We start from the raw sequence: 23,379 nt of genomic DNA, 5'->3' as shown, positions 1-23,379 counted from the left end.
ATCATTTACAACTATTTTGTGCGCGCAATTTCCATTTGAAAAATTATTTTAGGTGCTGCTATAATTCGAATTTTGTATTTGTATTTTCCAGATCATCATAGTACAATCCCGCTGCTGCATGTCGTATCGCATATTTGAAAAAAAATTTGACTTAATTTATTTAATAACAAATAAACCTGATCAAGCTTAATAAAAATTAATAAAGATGAAGAGCATGGGGTCTAGCTGGATCTTCTTGCTTAAAATGTCGTTTTTATTCAAAATTAATTAATAAATTAATAAAATTCGTCTCGAGTCATTTGCATTAATATAAAACAGGGTGGAAAAACAAAAAAGGGAAAAGACTAGGTCAGACGAATGTCATGGATGTTCTTGATTGTGTCTAAATAAAAAACAAAAAATATTATAATTATAATAAAAAACAAAAAATACTAAGTCATAAAAATCTGTTAAGTGTATTAAAAATCAGTTCAATAAAAAAAAATTCACAACAAAAGTCAGAAAATAAAACGTCGAATTTAATATCTTATATGAATAAAAATATAGAAAGAAAACAAATATTAAAAACGTTAAATGACAATAACGATTGAAATGAAATTATCAAAAATAAATAAATAAATTAAGAAAAATGATAAAGTCAAAATGTAAAATTATTGAAGTCATAAAATCTATGACAGAGTAAAATAATTATCAAAAGGCAGAACGTCGACCTGTCTGTACAAGCTTGTAGTTATTATTGTTAACCGGAAAACATGTGAAGTTAACCAATACATAGCATAGAAGGAAAAGAGAGGGAAAAAGGAAAAGGAGAAGGGAAAGAGGAAGAATTTTGAGTAAGAGATGGAAAACTATAGGAGGAGGAGAAAAAAAAAGAATTAAAAAAGAAATAACTAAAGTTGAAATAGTTGATAACCTATCGGCAGATAATTTATTTACTTATTAATTTTGCAATTTTGTTTCTTTAATGGATAGGTTAAGATAGATTAAAATTAATATTCTATAGTAGAATAGGTGCAGTAATCTGTCGTTTTTTTGTTTACGGGGTAGTTTAAGAGTCCGGAAACGGTCAATTATCTCCGAAATTATTAGTCCTATGGGAAAATGTTTCAGACAAAACATGCAGTGGTCAGGAAATTATAATGAGAAGATCATACAGATATCTAGTATAATTTTCTGAACATTGCATGTTTTGTCCGAAACATTTTTTCATAGGACCAATAATTTCGAAGATAATTGTCCGTTTTTTCAGATTTTTAAACTATTCTGTATATTTATTATATGCACGAGAATGTATAGAAAGCTCGTATGATAGAGCTTATTACATATCATTATTTATGCTTTACAATTTGTGCTTTATTATGCGATACTATAACTAGGAAATACACTAGTTGTCTGTAATTTATAAAATAAATTCACATAAATGCAAAAAATAATAATTTTATAAGCAAAGCAAATTTGATAAGAAAATTATTTCTACTAAGCATTTTATACTAATAATATAATTATAATTATATTAATATTAATAATAATATAATATTATATTAATATATCATCAATAATATAATTTGTGTCATACGTTTCATTTTTTGTTTTATTTTTTAAACTTAATATTATGACGTATAAATAAAAAAAAAAGACCAAAGACTTTTATAGTCGCATTTGATTCTATTTAATAAAAAAACACGATTATGCTTAATACTATTTATTTTTATAATGCATCAATTTTTATCCGAATTGTTTATAACTTATCTATTCATGTTTGTTAATAATTTAGTTTCATATCACTCGAAAAACTTAAAATGACGCGGAATCCAATAAATATTTTGTCGGTAGAAGAGAATTTTTTTATCAGAGTTTATCAAATTACATACGTCAGTTATATCAAAATACTTGATACAAATACTTTTAATGTATCACGTTAAAAACAATTCCGATAGCATATTAGCAATGTAACAATGATATATTAATCAATGTAAAAATTGATAAAAGCGTATATTGCAAACAGGAAAAATTCATATCGACAATGCCGATAATATGAAAGAGAAAAAGAGAGGGATTCTTTTCATTTATTTTAAATCTCATGTCATCTCATGACGCCAACCATCATCATTAACCATCATCATTGAACCTCAGATGTTAACTAATTGAAGTTTCTTTCAATTTATAAATCTAACTGCTGATTTGTAACTCAATACTTTTGTCATGTCATTGTCATTATTCAGTCTTTTTTTAGAACGTCATATCAATTGACTGCGAATCAATATTGGAGATAATGCTGTGCAGTGCCGATTGTATTCATAAATTTCAAAATTTCTCATCTAATATAAAAAATACTTGACTAGTTACAAAACATATGAAATTGATTTAAAAATATTCAATTAAAGCGCGACAGATTTTATAGATTATATTTATTTGGGATTTTTTAATTTCACAGATTACATTCTAAAATTTAACATTTATTTTCAAATGTAATTCAATTAGAAGAGTGTGAATGTTTAACTTTCAAAAGCAATTTAGTATTAACTGTATTTTTACATCAATGTATAGAAAAAAAGACGAAAAAAAGACGAAAAAAAGAAAGAATATATGTTGATGTGTAAATGAGAGAAAAAGAGAAGGTGTGATTAATTTTTAAATTTTAAACTTTCGTAAATGCAATTTTATATATTCGTAATAGTTATAAATATTCACCCTTGTGTTTAAGCTAATACAAGAATAGAAGAATGAAAAATATACATGATATATTGTTGACAAAGCAACAATCGTAGTGTTTCAAAGATTTATTTCTGAAAATTAATTAGAATTAAAAAATTTTAATGTGAAAATGTCGAGGCCACAATAATTTTTCTGAATCGTAAACAATTTTATTATCCAGCGATAATTAGCATAGAAAACATTCAACAATGAACATACGATGTCACAATTCTGTTTCGCTTAACAACGAGCAAATTTTTTTAGGCATATATCGATCGCAGAAATCAGAAAAACAGACTCTCGGAGGTCTAAGGGCACAAAAATACCATTCTAAAAGAATATATTGTACGAAAATTCAAAAATAGATCAATATTTGACTATCGAAAAAGACTGACGAAAAAAGAAGTCACGAAAGGCCACTCTTTTGAAAAAAGAAACGAACAAACACTAAAGAGGAGAGGCGCGACCCGTCTGAAAATAATGCGTGATTGAAATACAGCTAGCGGAAAAGTAAAAAAAAAAAAAAAAAAAAAAATTCGCGACAGTTGCACAATGAAATGTTCTTGGGGATTACGAGATCGTAACATTCGAAATTTATTATATCGATAAAATTTTAAACGTGAGAAATTAAATTTTTCCGAACACGTTCCGGACAAGCGGATAAATAAAAATCGCTGATTATGATTGATAACGGAATCGCAACCGAGATATAAGAAGCGGCAGAGCCGCGGGGAAGAGAAAAAAGGGCAGACGGCTGGAGAGATGGTGGAGGCTGAATTATTCGTTTATGGCGCGAGCATCAGGGTGCATACATATCCAAAAGAGCTTTCCGTACCTGCACGCGGAAAGGCACGTCGTGGATCAACGTGCGAGGGGGGGGGGGGGGTGGCGGAAATCGCGGCCTACACTTGGCGGGATAAAATCGTAATGAGCATCCGTGCCGTCCGTCCTGCCGGCCGACGTTTACGACGCCGTCCGCTTTTTCGCGTCGCGCCTCTCGAACGTGTCAGTTAAGCATTCAAATGCGCCCGTGTCGTTAAGTATTCAGCTCCCCCGGCAGCCGAGGCGACACGAGGCGGATGCATCCCCCGGTTAGATGCATTATACATTCGCCTCGAGTGCCGCCCTCTCCGCGCGTTCGAGCGGTAATAATAATTATACCGTGTCGACGCGATGATACGTCATTAATATGCGTTCCAGATATGCAATCCAGATCTCTTTTTCCTCTCGAAACGATTTCGCCTGTCCTTATCCCGCGCGATTGCTCCAATTAATGCCGGAGCGCCCCGGCTTTTATTCATAGCGCGGCAAAAAAATTTCGTGCGTGCGTGCGCGCGCGCGCACATGTGTACATCTCGATACTAGAGAATTCTCGATAACGAACAAATGATTCAATTATTAACATTTATTTCTTGACGCAGACGTTTCTTACGGACTGCGAACGTTTGGCGCGTTCGTGCGAAATGCCGCGCCGATAATCGCGCCAAAATGCCACTAATTCGTCGCGCCTCGTCGCAACGCTCGTCGCCTCGCTGTCTCTCAAAGGATCTCGCCTCGAGAGACCGGAGGAGAATTCGAGAACGGATCTGGCCGTTCGCGGGCGAGCGGGCACGCCGCAAGCGAGTAACATCGCTGGCTCGCGCGGCGGGCATTCTCATTTTAGCGATGCTAACGAAATCCACTTGGCCGCAGCTGCGTCTCGTTTTGCCGGTCGAAATGAAAATTCCTACCGCTCGCGTCGGTAGCGCGCTGACGTTTATGAATGGCATTTAAATGTCATTACCATTTCGGATATTTCTGCCCGGCGCCGGTGTACCGGGCGGCTAACCCACCGCTCACTCGGCGTTACACCTTGCCTCCGAATCAGGCATTTTCTCTCTCTCTCTCTCTCTCTCTCTCTCTCTCTCTCTCTCTCTGGAGGAGAACCGGAGAGAGACTATTGAAATGCTTTACTGTAAATCGCCGTTCCACCTCACACGCGTCAATTTCGACGCGAGCCGACATATAGTACGTCGGCTCGGCCGTCGCTTCGCCGTGGTGTGTGTACACTCCATCTCGATATTGAATAAAAGGAAACGCATTTCGAGGGATTGCGGGCGCTCCCGCGCGACCGTATGCCGTATGCTTGTTTTTCTGGGACGCGAACTGGATACCGGGTCATGTGAATAAGGTCGAGCTAATGCACTCATTGTTGTTTAGCGAAAGAGCTTCCGAGGAGAGGATATGTCTATAGACGCGCGCCGGTTTTGACAATTAAATTTGCAGATACGTTTTTTTCCATATGTAGACTGTTTATAACGTCGAAGCTACACGACAAAACACGTTTAATTCATCATACTTTTAATACGTTTCATATATTTCGCCCATTTCTGTAACGCGCAAACAATGCGCTGAATAATTGTTTATTTATTAAAGTTTAATAAATATATCGGCAAGCTTAATTATCGCGGAAGGCATTATTTTCTGCAAATAAAATGTCACAATAAACAAATAAATATATGCGCGATACATGCATGCGAATAAAAATTTATATCATTTCGTCTCTTCCGCTTTGGAAAAAAAAAAAAAAGATTTAACGGCGATTTCGCGCTCGCGTTGTTGATTGGAATCACGCGCCTTTGACACCGATGCAAAGGGGACGAAAGTAAAAATCGCGACAGATTCCATCGTGCAGACGCGCATAACGGCGAGGGAGGATTAAGACGTCACGGAAAATTATCGCCGCTTCACTCGCGAGCGACTAAAGAACGACGTGCTTCCACCGTCTTGCTCGCTTAGCATTAAGATCTCCCGATTCCCTCGCGCGTTATCGTAAATCCCGAGCGATGGGCGCGAAAAGCGCTCTCATTGGAGCGGCGAGAATCGATGAAAGTGAAATTAATAGATTCATTCCGCCGCCGCCGTCCCCGGCGGATTTCAGCGAACGCGCGCGATTTGTGATTTTTCTCGCGAACGACGGGATTCGCGAGCTCATCGCGAGCGGCTTGCGCGCGAGATCGTTTCGAGAGAAAGAATCGCCGCGGGCTAACGGGCTTTTGTCTCCGGCGTTATTGGCCCCGGGGATCCCTCGTGCGCCGTCTGGACGCGATAGAGAGAAAAGAGAGACGCAATCGGTATTATATTGCGGTGCGAAAGTTGCTAACCCGACGACGACGTGGTGGCGGCAACGTTATTGGCTCGCTCATCGCGTTCCGGCTCTGTTACTCAAGTGTAACCGTGGCGGGAGGGGAACAGGCAGGGATAAGGGGGAGGGAGAGATGGTGGGATGAATCCGCGCGGTATGGACGGTGGATGGGCGGCGAGGATGGACAAGAAGGACAAGATAATGCACGGAAGCCTTCGACCAAGACCGATGACGCAGGTATCCGCAGGTAAACACCGATGTATTCCCGCAACGCGACGGAAAAATATTATACGTTACGTCGGCTCGTATAAATATCCCATTACCCGCGTTATCCCGCGCGGAGCACGGCGCGCGATTTTTCATTTTAATCTTGAACGATGCGACGGATCCCTCAGCGCACCGTCGATGGGGAGGAATAATGGGAAGATTTACGAGCTACGCGCGCGCGCGCGCGAAAATAAGCAGGACGCAGGAGGAAGGAAGAAAAGAAGCGGCGCGGATATTAGCACGGAAATTTTTCGAATTATCGCCCCATCCCCCCCTCCCCTCCTTTGCTCCCTTGACATTACCTTCGACAGACGGCCGAGGGTATAACTTGATAACGCACGTCGCGGAATATAGGCGAACGGGAAGGGTCGTTAACCGATGCCGTTGCGAAGCGCGCGTCCGCTCGACAGAGAGTGCGAGAAAGAGAGAGACAGAGAGAGAGAGCGAGAGAGAGAGAGAGAGAGAGAGAGAGAGAGAGAGAGAGAGAGAGAGAGAGAGAGAGAGAGAGAGAGAAAGAGAGAGAGAGAGGAACGGATTTTTCTCCGAATTACCACCACCGCCGCCACTATCGCGTGCTTTGCTTTCCCGATGCAAATTTTCGTAGAAAGGAGCGTGTTGCGCGCGTCGCGAGCCGTCGCGTTGGCAGAGCGGACGCAGATTTACGGGAAGAAAATCGCACGAAATGGAGCGCGAATAAATCCAGCATACTCGCGAAAGCACCGGCGGGAGAGAGCAGCGTAGAAACGCGAAATCTCGTAAACCCCCGTGCTTTCGGGCAATCCCGGAGTATAGTATTCGTCGTATATATGAGCGAGCGAGCGAGTGAGAGAGAGAGACAGAGAGAGAGAGAGAGAGAGAGAGAGAGAGAGAGAGAGAAAGAGGAGGGCGCGCGCTTGTACGGAGCTACAAACCATGCTGTTTCTCGCCTCGAGGCGGACATTACGGCATTCATCATCGTGTCGCGCATGAAAACCGTCCTTCCCGAGTCTCCCCGTGCCACTCGAACAAAGGAAGGAGCACGGGGATAACGGGCGGTAGAAAGGAACCGGATGGTCGGGGCGCATCGCCGAGAACAAAATTCGCAAATGTCATTTCACAACCTCTCTCTCTCTCTCTCTCTCTCTCTCTCGCTCTTCCCGCGCGTCGCGCATATGTATAAAGAAGCGCACACGCGAGCGAGACACGAGGGACGGGGAGGGAACAAGGGAAATCATCGTCGCGGAAGCGAAATGGGCGAGCGAATAATAGTGCCATTGATACTATTGATAGTGGAGGGCGAGCGACAATCGAGCGGCGGAAAAGGTGGACTTGACGTGTGTTATTCAATCCGCCGCGACACGAGTTTTGTTTCATTAACCCCCGTTTCGCGCCCGCGGAATCCCTCACCCCCTCCCCCTCTGCGAGCCGACATCACGACGCTGTCACTTTCGGAAGAATTTCGGAGTGAGCGATATTATATTTCCCGGGGGGGGTCCGTCGTATGCATATTATCTCTCTTGTAGCGAAGATGTAAATTAAAGCGCGACGTTCTCGAATATTCTCGCGCAAATTTTCCGGCGCATGTTTCGGTCGGCGAAACATACGGCTAATAAAAAATTATATAAAACCACGAGGCGAGGGTGAAACGAGGAACCCGAGAGGGTAACACTTTATGCCGAGAACACAGCCCGAATAACATTAGTGCAACCACGGTAGGGGAATGAGGGAGGACGCGGACGGGACAGGGTGGAACAAGCGGCGAGGGAAAATGAGACAGAAAGGGAAGGAGACAGAGAGAGGAAGAGAGAGAGAGAGAGAGAGAGAGAGAGAGAGAGAGAGAGAGAGAGAGAGAAGGGAGGAAATGATGGTGCCGTATCAGAAACTACCCCATCGCGAAACCTCGACAAAGAAACTTTCGAGTATACCCCTGAGGGGGGAGACGATCATGCAGTGAGAGACACAATGCGATCGATCGGACGACTTCCAGCGAGTTACTTCAGTTTACAGTTTTTTCTCGCTTTTTTTTCACGTTATTCCAACGTCGTTCGTCGGCAAACGAGGAATGGCGGGAGGGAGGGACGATGTGCTCGTCACGTAGCGGCGAAAACTTTCGTCATTCGTGACGGCGCCGGCGAAGGTCGAGTTTTCGCAGCGCGAAGAATGCCGGGGGTGGGTCCCACCCTCCCGAATGCGCTAACGCACGTCCGACGTTCCAGATGTTTCCGGAGTAGAGGTGCGTCGGTCGTACTTTTTTTTATTCCTCCTTCCATCATCTGCCCGGACGAATAAAATGTGATAGTTACTTAAGTGGAGTGATAATTTCAACCCTTAAAAGCACACATTGACGTGGTTCAGAAATCGCATTAATACGCTCATGCTCCGCGATCTATTCGACTTTCAATATTTATTTTTCTTTTCATGCGCACGTATGAGCCATCCTTTCTTTCTAAACGATTTAATTAACGACAGAGACATCAGGAAAAAGAGTTCGCTCGGCTCCCAGAGACGATTTATCTGTGTTAAATAAATTGAGCGAACACTTGCAGCTTCCTTAATTATTCAGCACGGAGAATTAAATATATTTACTCGAGGTGTACATTTTAAAAGTGCCAAATGTTTAAGTGCCAATCAATAATGATTTAACTGTCGTTTAATAAAACAGTCGATTTTAAACTTTAACTCGTCGAGATATTTCTCCGTTCGAACAACTCTCTAATTGTTCCTAATGTAGGAAAAACTTCGTAGATCATTGAGCGCGTCGCGACCTTTCCAGCCGCTTTATTTTCACATTGCTCCATTTTTAACTAATAATTTCCGCCATATCGGAAATTTATACCTTATACCGACGCGTCTCATTGGTCTCGGGGCTTCGCGTCATTAAGACGCATTTATTATTCCCTGTGCAATCCCGGAGAGGAAAGCGTCGCGTTGCAAGGAGCGCGCGCGCGATTCAGACCGAAGTGGAGAGCCGGGAAAGGGGGCGAACGCCCGGGAATGGATTATCGAAGAAGCGAGATTTCCAAACGAGATTTAGAGTGTCAGCAAGGGGCCGAAGGAACCGGGCTGTGCGCGTCTGGAAAAGCTTCAACTCTCTCTCCTCCGCCGGGCGAAAATGACGGCAAAGTACATCGAAGGACGCGACGGGTCCTTTCAAGCCCGTCTGTCGTGGCCCATCCGTAGTGAACCCTCCCCTCCCCACCCGAACCGCCTCCCTTCCCTCATCCATGGCAAGGAAAACTTTTATCTGCCGGCGATGATTTATGTATGAACCGTGTTAAATTGTTTTGTTAGCAACTCGCGGAATTAGCATCGCTGAGACGCTCGTTCTCTCAATTATCGCGTGCTCGGAGAACAACGGAAATCCCGCCGTCTCGCCGAGACGTCCTCCTCATCTTCCCCGCCTCGAATGGACGAATCCACAAAACGGTCATTAAATACGTAACATCACCTCGCGTAAGGATTAGAGCAATTGCGGCGCGATGGCGTTGCGTGCGTGCGCGTGCGCGCGCGCGCGTGCGTGTGTGCCAACAGAGGATTTTACCGTAACTTGATGTATTTGTCCATATTGATGTGTACTTTCCTTGTTCTTGTATCGCAATGCAGAAATTATTAAATCTTTCACGAAGAAATATTCTAAATGCGAAAAAATGCAAATTCTTCATATATGAATAATTTTTTATTTTAAATATATAAATAATTGATATTTAACTAATTAAAAATTTAATTGGAAAAAATTTATTATTTGATTTGACATTAAAGTGAGTAATTTGAAATAGAAATTTTCCTTTTACAATCGTTAATATATTTTTATTAATTGATGCTCATAGAATGTAATACTTGTACCGGGTTATATGTGCTATTTCTTTAATACAATCGCCGCCGAAATCGCCATTTGCCGTTCGATTTCGTTTGCAATTTAGCCTCCGTGATCTGTCGTTCGCGATAAATGCATCGGTAACGTTTTCATAGGGAATTATTCATCGCCGACGTTTCGCCGCTCAAATGGGGTAAAACGGAACGCCGTTGCAAGGAGGAGAATGCCAAGGTAGAAGGAGACCGAGATAAAATTTACAAGCGAATTTGTGTGTACGAGTGCGAGACGCGTGCTTCCATCAAAGGCAGCCGCTAACCAAGAGAAGCTTCAATGGCGAGGAAATAAGAGATTCTCGGGTGTCGGTCGAAATCCGTCGAGATTATTGACAAAGAAGGAAAACTTTCGTATTTGTGTGTGTATATGTGTGTGAAAGGGAGGACGAGCTTTGGCGCGCGATTATCCAGGGAAATCCCTATGATTTTCAGTTTTATCATACTCCCTGCAAACCAGACCTTTTATTTCTGCGCCATTACGACAGTCAAGTTAGTCCCGCTTCTCGGTTCGTCTAAATTGATGAAAATAAGGCTGTCGCGATGGATATAAAAAGTGCCGACGGTGTCCGAGTTTGAAATTTCCAGGACGTGACTCTGGCTTTTCTCATAAAGCCATAAAGACTCGAGATGTATAACGGTCAACGTAATTCTCTCTTCCTTCGTATTAATATCATGTAAAATGCGCATGTAAAATTCGAGATGTGAGCACGGCGCGACGTAAAACCCGCAAGATTAAACGTCTAACTTTATGCATCGAAGATACACAACAGATGTTCTGACATTCCTACCTGCTTCCTCGCCGGAGCGATGACTGGTAAATGTTGAAAAAGATCCGGAATAAATCTGACAAATAAAATTACGCTTTGTGCCGGTCGGCAATTCGCCGAGCGCGCGAGACAGCTTGAAAAATCACCGCGAATGCGAGATCGTGAGCCAAGACAGAAGAAAAAAGAGTGAGCGAGCGAGAGCGAGAGAGAGAGAGAGAGAGAGAGAGAGAGAGAGAGAGAGAGAGAGAGAGAGAGAAAGAGAGAAACGCGTGTGCGGTCGAGGTCACTATGATGTCGCCGAGATTATTGGCGAAGGCGAAAAGTTCGCACACGACTATGGCGGGACGACGGTGAAAAGTTTTCATCGGCATCGATAAGGTCGCGCGCAGCTGTGATCTGCCGAACGTCGCCAGGGAGAGAGGAAAAGAAAGAGAGAGAGAGATGGCAGACGGAAAGATGAAATGAGAACCAGCGATTCCTGTAATTTAGAGTTCCGCCGTACTTTCGAGGGCCGAGGCACTCCTGGCTGCACCTGAGTTCCGCCGCGTCCGTGACAGCGCGCGCGCGCGCGCGCGCGCGTCTAAGAAATCCATTAGGGGCCATTTATTTCCCACCGCTCCGTGCCACTCCGACTGCGAATCGAAGAGCGGCGAACGAGAGAGGGAAAGCGAAAGAGAGAGAGGAGAGAGGAGAGAGAAAAAGAGGAAAAGGTGGAGGAACGAGGGAAGAACGTCGAAGGGGGAGTAAAATAAATGTACAAACGAGATTCCGGGAGTGCCTGCGTGTGCGCTTCGATTCTAGGGACAATTCTAGAACGACGATGGCGACCACGACCATGACGACGACAACGACGACGACGACGCCGACGCCGACTACGACGAAGACGACGGTGGGACGCGGGCGCCGCGTTGATGGGAGAGTAAAGAATGCCCCGGGGTAGGTCGTGCGCGCCGGGGTTCCCGCGCGAGGGTGACGACCGACGTCGGGTTAGGGATGGTTCGGAGCAACGACAGACGAAGGGGAGCGAGAGCGATTACTCAAAACTGCTAGCTGGGTAGACAACAAGTCATACAAATTCCAGCCAGACACTTCCAGCCGCCCGCCCGTCCCTCCTTCGTCTTCTTCCTCGCAAGGCGCGGTTTATCCGCGACGCTTTGATTGCGCGCTCGATGCTGCTTTTACGCGAGTCGTGGTACATAAAGATAGATTAACGCAGATTAGAGTAGACAAAGAAGGCATTCGATGCCTCGAAGAAATGGGTGCGAAATGGACGATTTAAATTCCGGAAATGTTAAGACGTCGGAAAGGTGGAAAGGCTTGCTGAAAATTACATTGGGTAAACTAATAATAATAGGATTATCTTTTTAAACATAAACTAATAATTATTTTTAATTTTTTTAATGCGTCTTGTTTTTTTTTTCCTCTTTTAATCGGCTCGGTGCGGTCACACCATTGTAATTACTTGCAAGAAGAAAAGCAGAGTTATTTTGCCGACTTGAAAAATAAAAGGAAATCAAAAACACGGACGGAACACGGGAGCGACAATTTATTTCGTTTAAAAATTCAAATTATTTTATATTCTAAAGTTTTAATAACACATTTAGCACATATAAATCAATAATGCCCGGCACTATATCACATCCCGCGCTTAATACATCTTCTCGACAATCCTCCGAAAATCCCTCCGTTTATTTTTCATCATGCGCGCTTACGGGTCTTGCGCTAAGAAAATTAAAACTGACGGCGGAAAAAAATGCTCGGGAGGGGGAGGGGGGGTACGAGATAAACGAGGCGTGCAGTGATATAATTCGGGGGCAAGATTTCTCCTCGAAGGGGAATCCTCGAATCCGACGAATGAAAACTCGAGAAGAGAGGCTTCGATGACAGGAAAATGAGAAACGAGCGGCCATTATTACGACTGCGAATCCGACAGATTATTAGCACAAAGTTACTTGAGCGCACGCAAAGCTCGCCGAGAGTTCTGCGGCGGAAACATCAGAAAACGCATTAGCGGCGTGCGCTTCCCAACAATCCTTTGTATCCTTGATTATCCTGCTGTTTCCTCGTCGACATTCACGGTCTGTTGCGCGCCGACTTATCCGTTCGAGCTTTGCCATATATTTAGAACTGTATCGAATTGAAAGGAAATGCTCTACAATCCTTTCTTGGACAACTAAGACGCTTAATAATTCTTTATATATATATATATATAGAAGATATATTTGATTTTGAAGCCGGAAATAAAGAAAATTCGATAGGCACAGGTTATTTTTATGACGTTTTTGAATACAGATTTTCAAAATGTACACGGTTGGAAAATTTGTGTATTTTTGCCAAAAAAATTTGTTTGGTTAAAATTTTTAAATAACTTACAAATTTATGTGTAAATTTAACACATCTCTGCTATTTTAATTGACCTTAACAAAATGTAAAATGTAAAACTATTAAAATAATTTAAAAAATATGTTAAAGTAATACAATATATATGTATATATATGTATTTATTAAATATGTTAAAATTTACAGAAAAAAAAATGTTGATTACTCTCGCATAACAGGAAGGGGACTTATGTGAAATTGACCCCACTTTTTCAAAAACTGTAATAAACACAATTTTGATTGCCCCCCCAAAGAGTTCTAGAGTTCTAGAAATCTCTATAAGTTTTAAAAAGAATTCCGTTAATTAAAGACGAAAAAACACCATATAAAGTTTTGGGGGGGCCAACTTCACAAAATCGAAAATTCAAATAGCTGTAACTTTTAAAACATTAATCTTAGAGATATGGTTGTTAAAGATAATCGATAGAACTCTTCGGGGAGCTACAGACACTCCAACGAAATATCAAATTTCCAAAAAAAATTTTCATCCCTATGTACTTATTCTTCGGGGGGCTATCGGAACTCCCACCGGAACGCCAGAACTTTATTTATCGATTTTACAGCTTCGATTGTTAGGGATAATCGAGAGAACTCTTCGGTTCTAAAAGTTTTAGCTCTTTAAAGTTATGAAATTTTCTAAGTACACAGGGGTGAAAATTTTTTTTCAGAAATTTGATATTTCGTTTGGAATTCCGGTAGCCCCTTCTATCGATTATCCTTAACAACCATATCTCTAAGATAATGATATAAAAGTTACAGCTGTTTAAATATTCGATTTTGTAAAATTGCCCCCTCCCCCGAAACTTTATATGATGTTTTCTCGCCTTTAATCAACGGAACTTTTCTAAAACTGATAGAGAACTCTAGAACTTTTCAGGGGGCAATCAGAATCTATATTTATTTATTACAATTTTTAAAGAAGTGGGGCCAATTTCACAGAGGTAGAAAAGGGAAATGACTGCGCGTTATTTATATTTACTTTTATTATAAAAATTATGTTAATTGTACACATAATAAACTTCCAGTTAATAGCAAGATTATATCTTTTTTGTTGAAATATTAACACAGTATCAGTGTTACTATTTAATACATTTATATAATGTTAAATTGACACAAAAAGTGAGTGAACTTTTTGAGACATACGATTTATATTAAATTTAACACATATTTTCCAACAGTACAATAGTAATATGTGATGATAGATGTAAAATATATTCATGGAAAAGACAGTTTTGCTAAAGTATATAAAAATTTAACAAGATAATTTTGTTAGGTTATCAAAACTAATATACAGAACGCTAAAATATAATAATAATAATAATGCATTATTTTTTATATTTCAACAACTAATTTGAATTCTATGTAATTATTTTGATGACCCAAAATTATTTTCAGATCTGGTCAAATTTTGAGATTCTTCAGCAAAACTGATTTTTTTTTTTCCCCCATATTCAAATGATTTTTAGACGTGTGTAGGCAAATCTCCAAGAAATTTTTTCAAATGTATATCTTCAATTAGTGCGGTACAGTGAGAGATGTAGTGGTAGGAAATTGTAAGGAAAGACGTGCGGTACGTGGCCGGAGTAACTCGACTTGCAATTATACTTTTCACAATCACGAAAAAGAACACCTTTCTTTACGCAGTCAGAAATAGAGTTAGCCGTTTTTCCTCTTGTAAAATCTCGGGCGAGATTTATCTGGAACCGAGGAAAAATTAACGCGGCGCGGCGCTCGCGCACTCATCGTGGAAATCCGCTGCGCGCGGCGTGTTTGCATCGCCGAAAATTAATCTCGACGAATTATGGCCCTAATTTAATCGCGTCGTCTTCCGTGACACGCGTACGCCATGAGCGCGGGAGCGTCCATTTACGTCCCAAGTCGCTAACGAGCGTGCCTTTCTCGAGGCCGAGAGTAATTTGGCAAATTAGTGGCGGGAGGATCGATGAACAATATTCGCGCCGCGAATTTGCCGAGGCGACGCGAAGGATCGCCTCGAATAATAGCCGCGCCGGAAACCACCCCTCCAAAATAACCGCGTTTCCGCCGTCCGGCGGGGAGGACAGCTTTGTGCCCGCAAAATCCCGGTACGACCCTTGACACTCGAGGAATGAGGGGAAAGAAGACTCGGGCCGATAGGCCAAGTTTATGAATACAATTTTGCACGGGGGAAAACGATCCTTTTGAAAATGGAATCACACTCGAGAGCCGCCGCGCGACCATTGATCCTTTTTCCGGAAGATAAGCCCTTATTTAGGACGAAAAACTGCCCCCTTTGTTCATTCGTTTTTTTTTGTACGTAAAGGAAATTGGAAAATAATAATGTGCAATATTGTAAAGTTGTAACGATATTGCAGAATAAGTATTTTTTTTGTTAAAGTATTTTTTGATATTTCACAAGATTCGTTTTTAGACATTTTATCTCAATAACATTTCAGAGGCTATAAATCTTACGAAGATATTGCATTATGTGAGATAGTCGTGACGTATGTTATGATGAAATCTCGCGTCTACTAAGTCTTCCGATTATTGTTGGCACATCAGCAGATTGGCACATTGGCCGGCAGCACTTCACATTCTGCCATCCGTTAGATCGAAAGGGGTAAAAGCTTCCTTGATTTTCGGCCGATTTCGCGGGAAACTTTCAACGATCGATGGGACGAACTCTTAGCGAACTGTCGGACAGCTTAACCTCGTGATCTCTTGTGTCTGTGACGGTGGAAAGATTTTAAAGGTTCAGCTTACCTAGCATAAAGTATAATGCGACACGATCACAAAATCCATCACAAAAATCTATCATACTAAAAATGCTAGAAAATTCGTTAATAGAATAATCGGAAAATAAATTCTCAAGATCTTACTTTCGAATTTACTAATATCTGTCGAAGTATACGTATTTTCAATATATATATATATTTTATCGCTCCTAAAATTAAATTATCACCTTGGCGCGAGGTAGACTTCCGGTATTTAAAGACGCGTTCGAGAACTAAAAAAAGCGTCAAATTTATATGAGAGAAACTCGAGCTCGGCGCGAAGCAACCTCGGAGTAAACGCGGATAGATAAATTGCGATCGCCGGGGGTCGGCGGGGAGGGACGAAAAAAAGGGCAATCGCGCGATTGATGGACGATTTGCGGGCGGCATTAAGCGGCGGGCTAAAAAATTAGAAGTAACATTTAGCGAGCGTCGACGGTCGGATTAGCCGCTGATCCGATTAAGCCGGGCAAACGTCGATCGATGCTGTTTACAAACAGTGCGACGGCGACGGCTCGTAGCTGCTCTCGAGACGATCGTCGAGGGGGCGCGCGCCGTCGATCGATCTTTTTTAAATCACGAACGGCGGCTATGACTTGTGCCGTGGAAGTTATCGAGCGGGCGTGCGAGGAGCGAAGGAGAGAAAAAGCGAGAAAGAGAAAACGAGGGCAGAGAGAATTCGACATGTAAAAGACTCGCGGCATACGAAAATAACGCAAACCTACATTCGCGAATGCAAATGCGGCGAGCTCTCGAAGGGCTCTCGTGTCGGCAATCTCTCCGGCAAACAGCCCTTACGACTCAAACGGACTCGCGCTCGTTAGTTTATGACAATCCTAATCGAGCGAGCGAATATACGAAAGACTAATCCTGCCGAGCGAGCGCGGGCCAACTCGAACTCCCCGGAAATTTAACTTATCGTTATGTTGACGCGAACTGCGGGCGGAAGACGACGAGTGGGGAGGGGGAGGGGGTTGCACGGAGTTCGGCGTGGACCGATCTTCGTCCGACGACGAGGGAAGGGGGAGGATTTCCTATCCTCCGGGTAAAACGGTGCCCTAGAAAGTTTCGGGGAGAATCCCGCGCGCGCGTTTTCCGCTTTCCTCCCCCCGTCCTCTCCCCGTCCCCATCGTCTGCCCCGCTAACGACCTGAAAATCGCCAAGATATATGGCGGGCTCGCATATCAATGTGGAAGAATGCCCGCGCGCGCAGAGTCCAGGGAGATAGCCGAAAGTGGAAAAGGTCGTGCGGAGTCAGACGAGGAGAGAATCTACGGCGGCTTCCCCGCGGTCGTAACTACTCGGCTCGCCTCCCGCAGGATCGGAGTATAATCCCGTCGATTTCTTCTCTCTCCTCCACTTTATTTTCCTTCCTTTCCCTCCTCGGACCGCAAATGTAACCGTAAACCGTTGTCGCCGTCGGTATCACGGTCCCGCATAATCGCCGCGGCCGGCCTCTCACGCGCGCTCGCAGCCTACGTCACTGCGCGAAGTGCGCGATTATCACGATTGTCCGAGAGAGAAACCGAGAATTTATATTAATGCTTTTCTTCCCCTCTTACGTGACACTCACTCGTCGTCCGTATGCTTTCCCTTCTCTGCGGGTCGCCGCGGTCCAGAGGGATCCGTTGTTCCCGCGCCTCGTGCACCGCCCGGTGCTCGCCGACGATGATGACGGTAACTTGGAAGACAGAGAGAAAGAGAGAAAGAGAGAGAGAGAGAGAAAAATATAGAGTCGCGATCGCTTTCAACACTTCACCCACTTTACTTTCCTCTCCTCTCGCGCATACGTTGTATCAATCTACACTCGGGCCGCCACGCTGATGCGTTATCGTCGCGCGTAACGACGCGCGTCTCTCCTCGCCGCGCGGAACTGTGTCATCTTCCTCTCGGTCGCCGCGCACTTCCGATCGCGTAAACCGAAGACGGAGACGCCAGCGGGACCCAGCCGGCGCCCAGGAACGTCGCACGCGACACGTGGCACGCAACAACACGCGACGCGCGGCTCGCCTCTTTCGCCCGTTTCTTAATCCGCCGTGGCTGTTGTCGTCGTCTCGCGTGTAGAGATTGCCGACATGATCCCCGGCTCACGACGTCACGTAAACCAGCCGGCGCGATCCTAACGGGCCGAGGTCGCGTCGCCTACTGCGAGACGGCGGCGCGAGGCGTCTCACAGCCGCCCGCCACCGTCCGCATACGCCCGAGCCGGCGTGCTGCGTGACGTCGCGACGCCCACGCAAGATCGGACGGGATGCGCGAGCACAAGCCCGCGCGATCACTCGCGATTTCGCGCGCTCCGTGATCGCTCCGTCCAACTGCCGAGACCGAACAGAAACGAAAAAAGAGAGAGAGGGAGAGAGAGAAACGGAGAAAGGAAAGGGGAGAGGGGAGGAAGAGCGACGATCGATGATCATTTGTGATCACGGTGCAAAAAAAAGGCCTTTCGATTTCCTGATGCTTGGAACAAGATCGTTTGAATTAATGTCACATTTCGCGAATTCATTAGGATGGTTAGTAAAGGCCATAATGAAAGCAATATAGAATTTTTATCTCGGAGTAACGTAATAATACGAATAATTAAAGATGATAATTAATTGGATAATTAAAAATAAAGCAATTTAAATGTGAGAATGCAAATAAAGGACGCGCAAATGAGTAAATAAAAACGCAAAATTTATATCGTTGGTCACATTAGAAGCTGGTCGCTCGCTTGGCGAAAAAAAAAAAAATAGAAAAAAAAGCGCGACACGCGTGTATGCGTGTATCGAGAGTACTGGTTTTTAATGATATGCACGAATCTTCGAAATGACGCAACGTCATATCGCGCTATCGTAAATTTTTTGTCACACCGGCCGTCGCGCGCGCACGCCGGAGAAACGCGCGCGACGAGCGATACATTATTTCGCGGTGGATTACGGACGTAGACGTTAATTATTAATCGTCAATTGCAATTAGCGCCACAGTTGCAATGTATTCGATCGATAACGCGCGCGCCTCAGAATATATCGCGCGCGCGGCTCGTAATTTTATTTCCTACGTGCATCGATGGAATTATAATCTACGCGAAATGACGCGCGTGTCGCATCCCCTCTCCTTCCCCCCTCCTCTCTCTCTCTCTCTCTCTCTCTCTCTCTCTCTCTCTCTCGTCTCTCTCGTCTTCAACGATCTCGGATGGAGCAAAACGCGCGAAATATGTAGATGCGTCGTAACTCGACGAATGAATCCCCGTTGCAGGCGACCGTCGGAGAATCGCGCGAAACACTGGTAATTTCTACGGGCACCATTAATAATTCGTCGGAGAGCCGTCACATGGAACTTCAGATACGGTGATGTTCCCGCTAGAGAAAATTCAAGGGATTCGTTAATCAAATTTTGCGGCGACCGCGGAGGATCCGGGGGCGACATCGTGAAACATTTATACCGTATCGCCGCTATTACCGCAGGGATATGCAAAGCCTTCGCGAAAAGAAGGAGGGAGGGAAAAGAAAATAAAGATTATCCTAGCCGTTAAGATAATGGCGGGAGTGAACTTGAAATTTTAATAGCAACGGGAATCCACATTGCGACTAAAATATAATACTTGAGTTATATCGCGTATGGAGTAGAAAGAAAGGTGCACAAACCGGTCGTTTTACGAAATTACGTGAGTCCACACTTCTATGAAAATTAGTTGTCGGTGTACAGCGGTAAGGCAGCGACTCCATTTCCTGCTCAAATAACATTATTTCGAATATTCCCTTTGCGTTTCGTGAGTAAGTATCTCGAATCTAAGAGCTATTAAGATAGGTAGAACGCTAAGCGAATGAACGTTGAACAAACGGCGAGTACATATTTTCTATATATCTAAGGCGCGTAAAAAAGTGAATAAAGAAGTGAATAAACAACGCGAACTTCGATTCGCCTTTTTTTTTTCGTTCCGTCGTTGCTCAATATCTTAATTGGTATGTTATTTCCAAAACACACGAAAATAAAATAAAACGAGGACAAAAGAGATGAAAACGGACAAAAATTGTGATTGTAATTTGAGACCACATTCTGAACGTCGAGAATTAAATATAACTGCCGCGCGTTCGAATCTGCGTTTCAATTTTGTGACGTAGAAAATATCGCGCGTTCTGTTGCCGCCAGTGGCTCGTAAGAATAGCAGCTCGATAAGCGCGTACATTTCCGATACATTTCCGATCGACGGCGGGCCGCAATTGCGCGAAGCGAACCGAAGTCCCCGGCTAATTAGGTGGATCGCGTGGAAGCTCGGATTCGTGTGTCCTCGCGAGCGGAACGGATTATCGATCTCGCACGCGAAGATAATAGCGACTCGCGCCGCCTTATGTCATTCGGGAACGACGGCGTACGATAGTTTCCCTTCGTCTCGTCTCGGAGCCTCCCTTCCCCCCCCCCAAACCTCTCCCGCGCGCCCCCGCCGCGTCCTGGTCCCCGCAACGCGCTACTTCAACCGGGGCGTGCGGCCCCGCGAACTTCCGTAACTTTGTTGGCGGGATAGAATGGAGTTTCTGCGGCTCGAGATAAACGGCCGATGCGAAGCGCTTAACCCGGGATATTATTTTAAACGTCACTGATGTTGACTCCCTCGATAAGGGGGCTAACATTCGGACACTCCGAAGCTCTCCACTTGATCCGCGACCTCCTCTTCCCTCATCCGCCGAGCGACGTCAGCGAGATGAAAGACGAAGGCCCTTTAACTTACGAAGCATTCGAGTAACATTGTTACATAATTACATATTTCTAAATACTGCTTCTATAAGTTTTTAATTAATTTAATAATAATAATAATAATAATAATAATAGGCAAATATGTATATCGAATTGATTGAACGATTAAAAATTCTGCTCCTACAAATTTTTGCCAGGCGAGCTCTCTCTCTCTCTCTCTCTCTCTCTCTCTCTCTCTCTCTCTCTCTCTCTCTCTCTCTCTCTCTCTCTCTCTCTCTCTCTCTCTCTCTCTCTCTCTCTCTCTCTCTGTATCGCAATTTCCAATTAACAATCGTAACGGGGTCGACGAGAAACGTCCAGAGAGACGCGGGTTGAACGACTCGTATTTGTAAGGTCTCTTGATAAAGAGAGCGAAACGGTAGAGTCGGAAGACATTCCGCAAAACATTTTTACTCGCCGTTTTCCGCGCGTAAGAGGATTAAATTAAAACGCTAACATCGAGAAATCGCTTTCATCTTTATGAGATTGCCCGGCGTACGCTTTGCAAGCAAAAGAGGAAACTGCGGAGGTGGGGCAGGAGGAGGAGGAAGAGGAGGAGCAGGAGAAGGAGGAGACGAAGGGAAATGTAACGCGGACGCCGTCCGGACAGTGTACCAATGAAGGAAGGAAGAAAGAAAGAGAGAGAGAGAGAGAGAGAGAGAGAGAGAGAGAGAGAGAGAGAGAGAGAGAGAGAGAGAGAGAGAGAGAGAGAGAGAGAGAGAGAGAGAGAGAGAGAGAGAGAGTCGATGGATCGAATTATCTCGCTAAATCTGTGAGCGGAGAGAGGACCAATATGCGCCGAAGATTTCTACGTCACGAAATGCAATCGAGGCCCATCCCGCGCCTAATTGACTTCATTAATGCTACCGATCGCGGAGGGAGAAACAAGAGGAGCGAGAGAGAGAGAGAGAGACGCACTTTGCAACTCGCACCGACAATTCATGACGGTTCATCGTACATTCAATGTCATTAGCGGTCGGCCTCGTGTAATGAAGTCCCTGCGCGGAACGTGATAAACGATTACCGATCTTCGGCGAAACGCAGCAGCGGCGGCGGGATGCGGGATTTGGGACGCGGGCGGGCGAACGAAAGGGCGACAGGCGGGCGAGCGCACGCAAATAAACGCTGTAATTAACCGGCTTACAATTAGGCTTACGACGACAAACACGCGCGCAAACTGCGCAGTCCCCTGCGCGGCGGCCGCGCGGCGAACCACCTGATGATTCGGCAAGATTTCCGCGGGTAATCGCGTCATGGACGATTGCATTCCGCGGCCGCGGCCATACTTCACTCTCTCGTACCCCCGCTTCTATCCCGGCCGGGGGATGAAAAATCGCTCGCATAATGCTCCGTATTTCCATTAAACGCTGCGAATAAATATGTTGAGCGCAAGGGGGCAGAGCCAAACAATCGATAGACGGATGGAGGTATTTTCTTCGCTCCGGGAATTAAATTCCTCTAAGTCGAGCAATGAGAAATATAAATAAGATTCGAACAACTTTATTTCTCTTTGTTTTTCCTCGTCTTCCCGTCCTCCCGCTGAGCTCCTAGATTTATGTGGGACTAAAGCATTCGTGCAATACATTAGATACAGAAGATCGATCGTAGGGGAGGAACGAGTAGGGAAGAAGGGAACTCGGGACTCGTCTTTCAAAAATCGATTTTCATCTTCGAGGAGGCGGGAGGGGGAGGGCGCGTTTTCTTCTCATTTGGATAAAGTGCTTTCCGCGAGCGTATCCGGCGCATTTATACATCGCGAAAAGCGGTCCCGGGGGGGGGGGGGGCAGTTCACGATAATTTATTGCGCGGTTCTCGGCATAAACTAGTTTGCGGAGACGCGACGATTTCAGGACGGATAGCCCACGGATTACACATGGACGCTTCAAAATCGTCGTCTGGAATCCCAAATATCGTGCTGTTATCAGACCGTAATACGATTCGAAGTGTTTTCTACATGAAGCTCATGTATTTAATTTTATCTTATTTCTTATACTCAAGCGCAATAACTCTTCCCAAAATAAATCAAGAATTGTTGCAACAACCTTTTTGGAAGCAAATAGGAAGATAATCGGAACTCTGCCAATTGTTGTTTAACATTTATTTATTATGTTGTTATTTAAACGATGTCCGAATGATTGACCTCTCGAAACAGATTTCGTGGAGAATTAAAAATCGAAGAGTTGCGTTCGTACAGTGTACTTAAGTAAACGGCTCAAGATAACGGATGTATACAGATTAAAGCGTAAAGAAATCGATGCACGCTGGCAGTTTTCTTCGTACGTTATAGCGTATTTTATCGCATTCTTTTTGAGCTCGTTGACTTATCATCAAAATGTTTCGAAAGAAGCTCGACGGCTTCTCCGGCTGGCTCGTGATGAGATTGATGACTGCGCGCTGACGCACTAGAAACTTTCCGAAGAAAGAATCCGCGGCTTATCGAAAGACACAAAGAACAAAAATTCGCAGCTCGTAAGAATCCTCCCCCTCTCCCCCCGCGCGCGCGCGCGCGCGCGGCGAAAAAAGAATCCGCTTGCGCACGACGAATTTTACAGAAGCGAAACGCCTCGTTACGCTCACGCTCCGGTCACGTTCGCTCGAGGAGGTCGTGTGAGCTAATGTAACACCGGCGAATACGATATCAGCCGATCGTCCCGGCGGTGTGTGACGGACGGTAAATTGATAAAAAGAGATTGCGAAAGAGCCGCGACGCGAGTGCTCTTTATGAGAGTGATAAAACGCGCTGAGCAGGCGCGCCGGGTATCATTGAAAAAGGCCTTCATCTTAAATGTGAAAAAATTATATAAAAGTTTCAATAACGCGTCCTATGCGTCTAGATATC

At 44.2% G+C, this 23,379-nt stretch overlaps 2 protein-coding genes across 3 annotated transcripts in view; one reads left to right on the top strand and one right to left on the bottom strand.

Moving 5' to 3' along the window:
- LOC105433371 (growth factor receptor-bound protein 14) overlaps positions 1-17,983 on the bottom strand; it is a 296,179-nt gene extending 278,196 nt beyond the window's left edge. Inside the window, exons 1-2 of one of the 2 annotated variants that reach the window (XM_089074245.1) lie at positions 17,594-17,983; positions 17,404-17,511 (exon numbers count right to left, since the gene is read on the bottom strand). The gene's annotated coding sequence lies outside the window, so the exon portion shown is untranslated. Of the gene's footprint in view, positions 1-17,403 lie in introns of both variants that reach the window. The other variant, XM_089074244.1, reaches the window with a different exon arrangement.
- The window catches only part of LOC105431004 (protein-lysine N-methyltransferase SMYD4), a 101,577-nt gene that overhangs the window by 32,776 nt on the left and 45,422 nt on the right, over positions 1-23,379 (top strand). The gene's annotated exons all lie outside the window — the stretch shown is intronic.

Source organism: Pogonomyrmex barbatus, unplaced genomic scaffold (assembly GCF_055798465.1).
Source record: "Pogonomyrmex barbatus isolate J1 unplaced genomic scaffold, ASM5579846v1 scaffold17, whole genome shotgun sequence".
NCBI classification, from domain to species: Eukaryota; Metazoa; Arthropoda; class Insecta; order Hymenoptera; family Formicidae; genus Pogonomyrmex; species Pogonomyrmex barbatus.
This window is presented reverse-complemented; position numbering and strand designations above follow the sequence as displayed.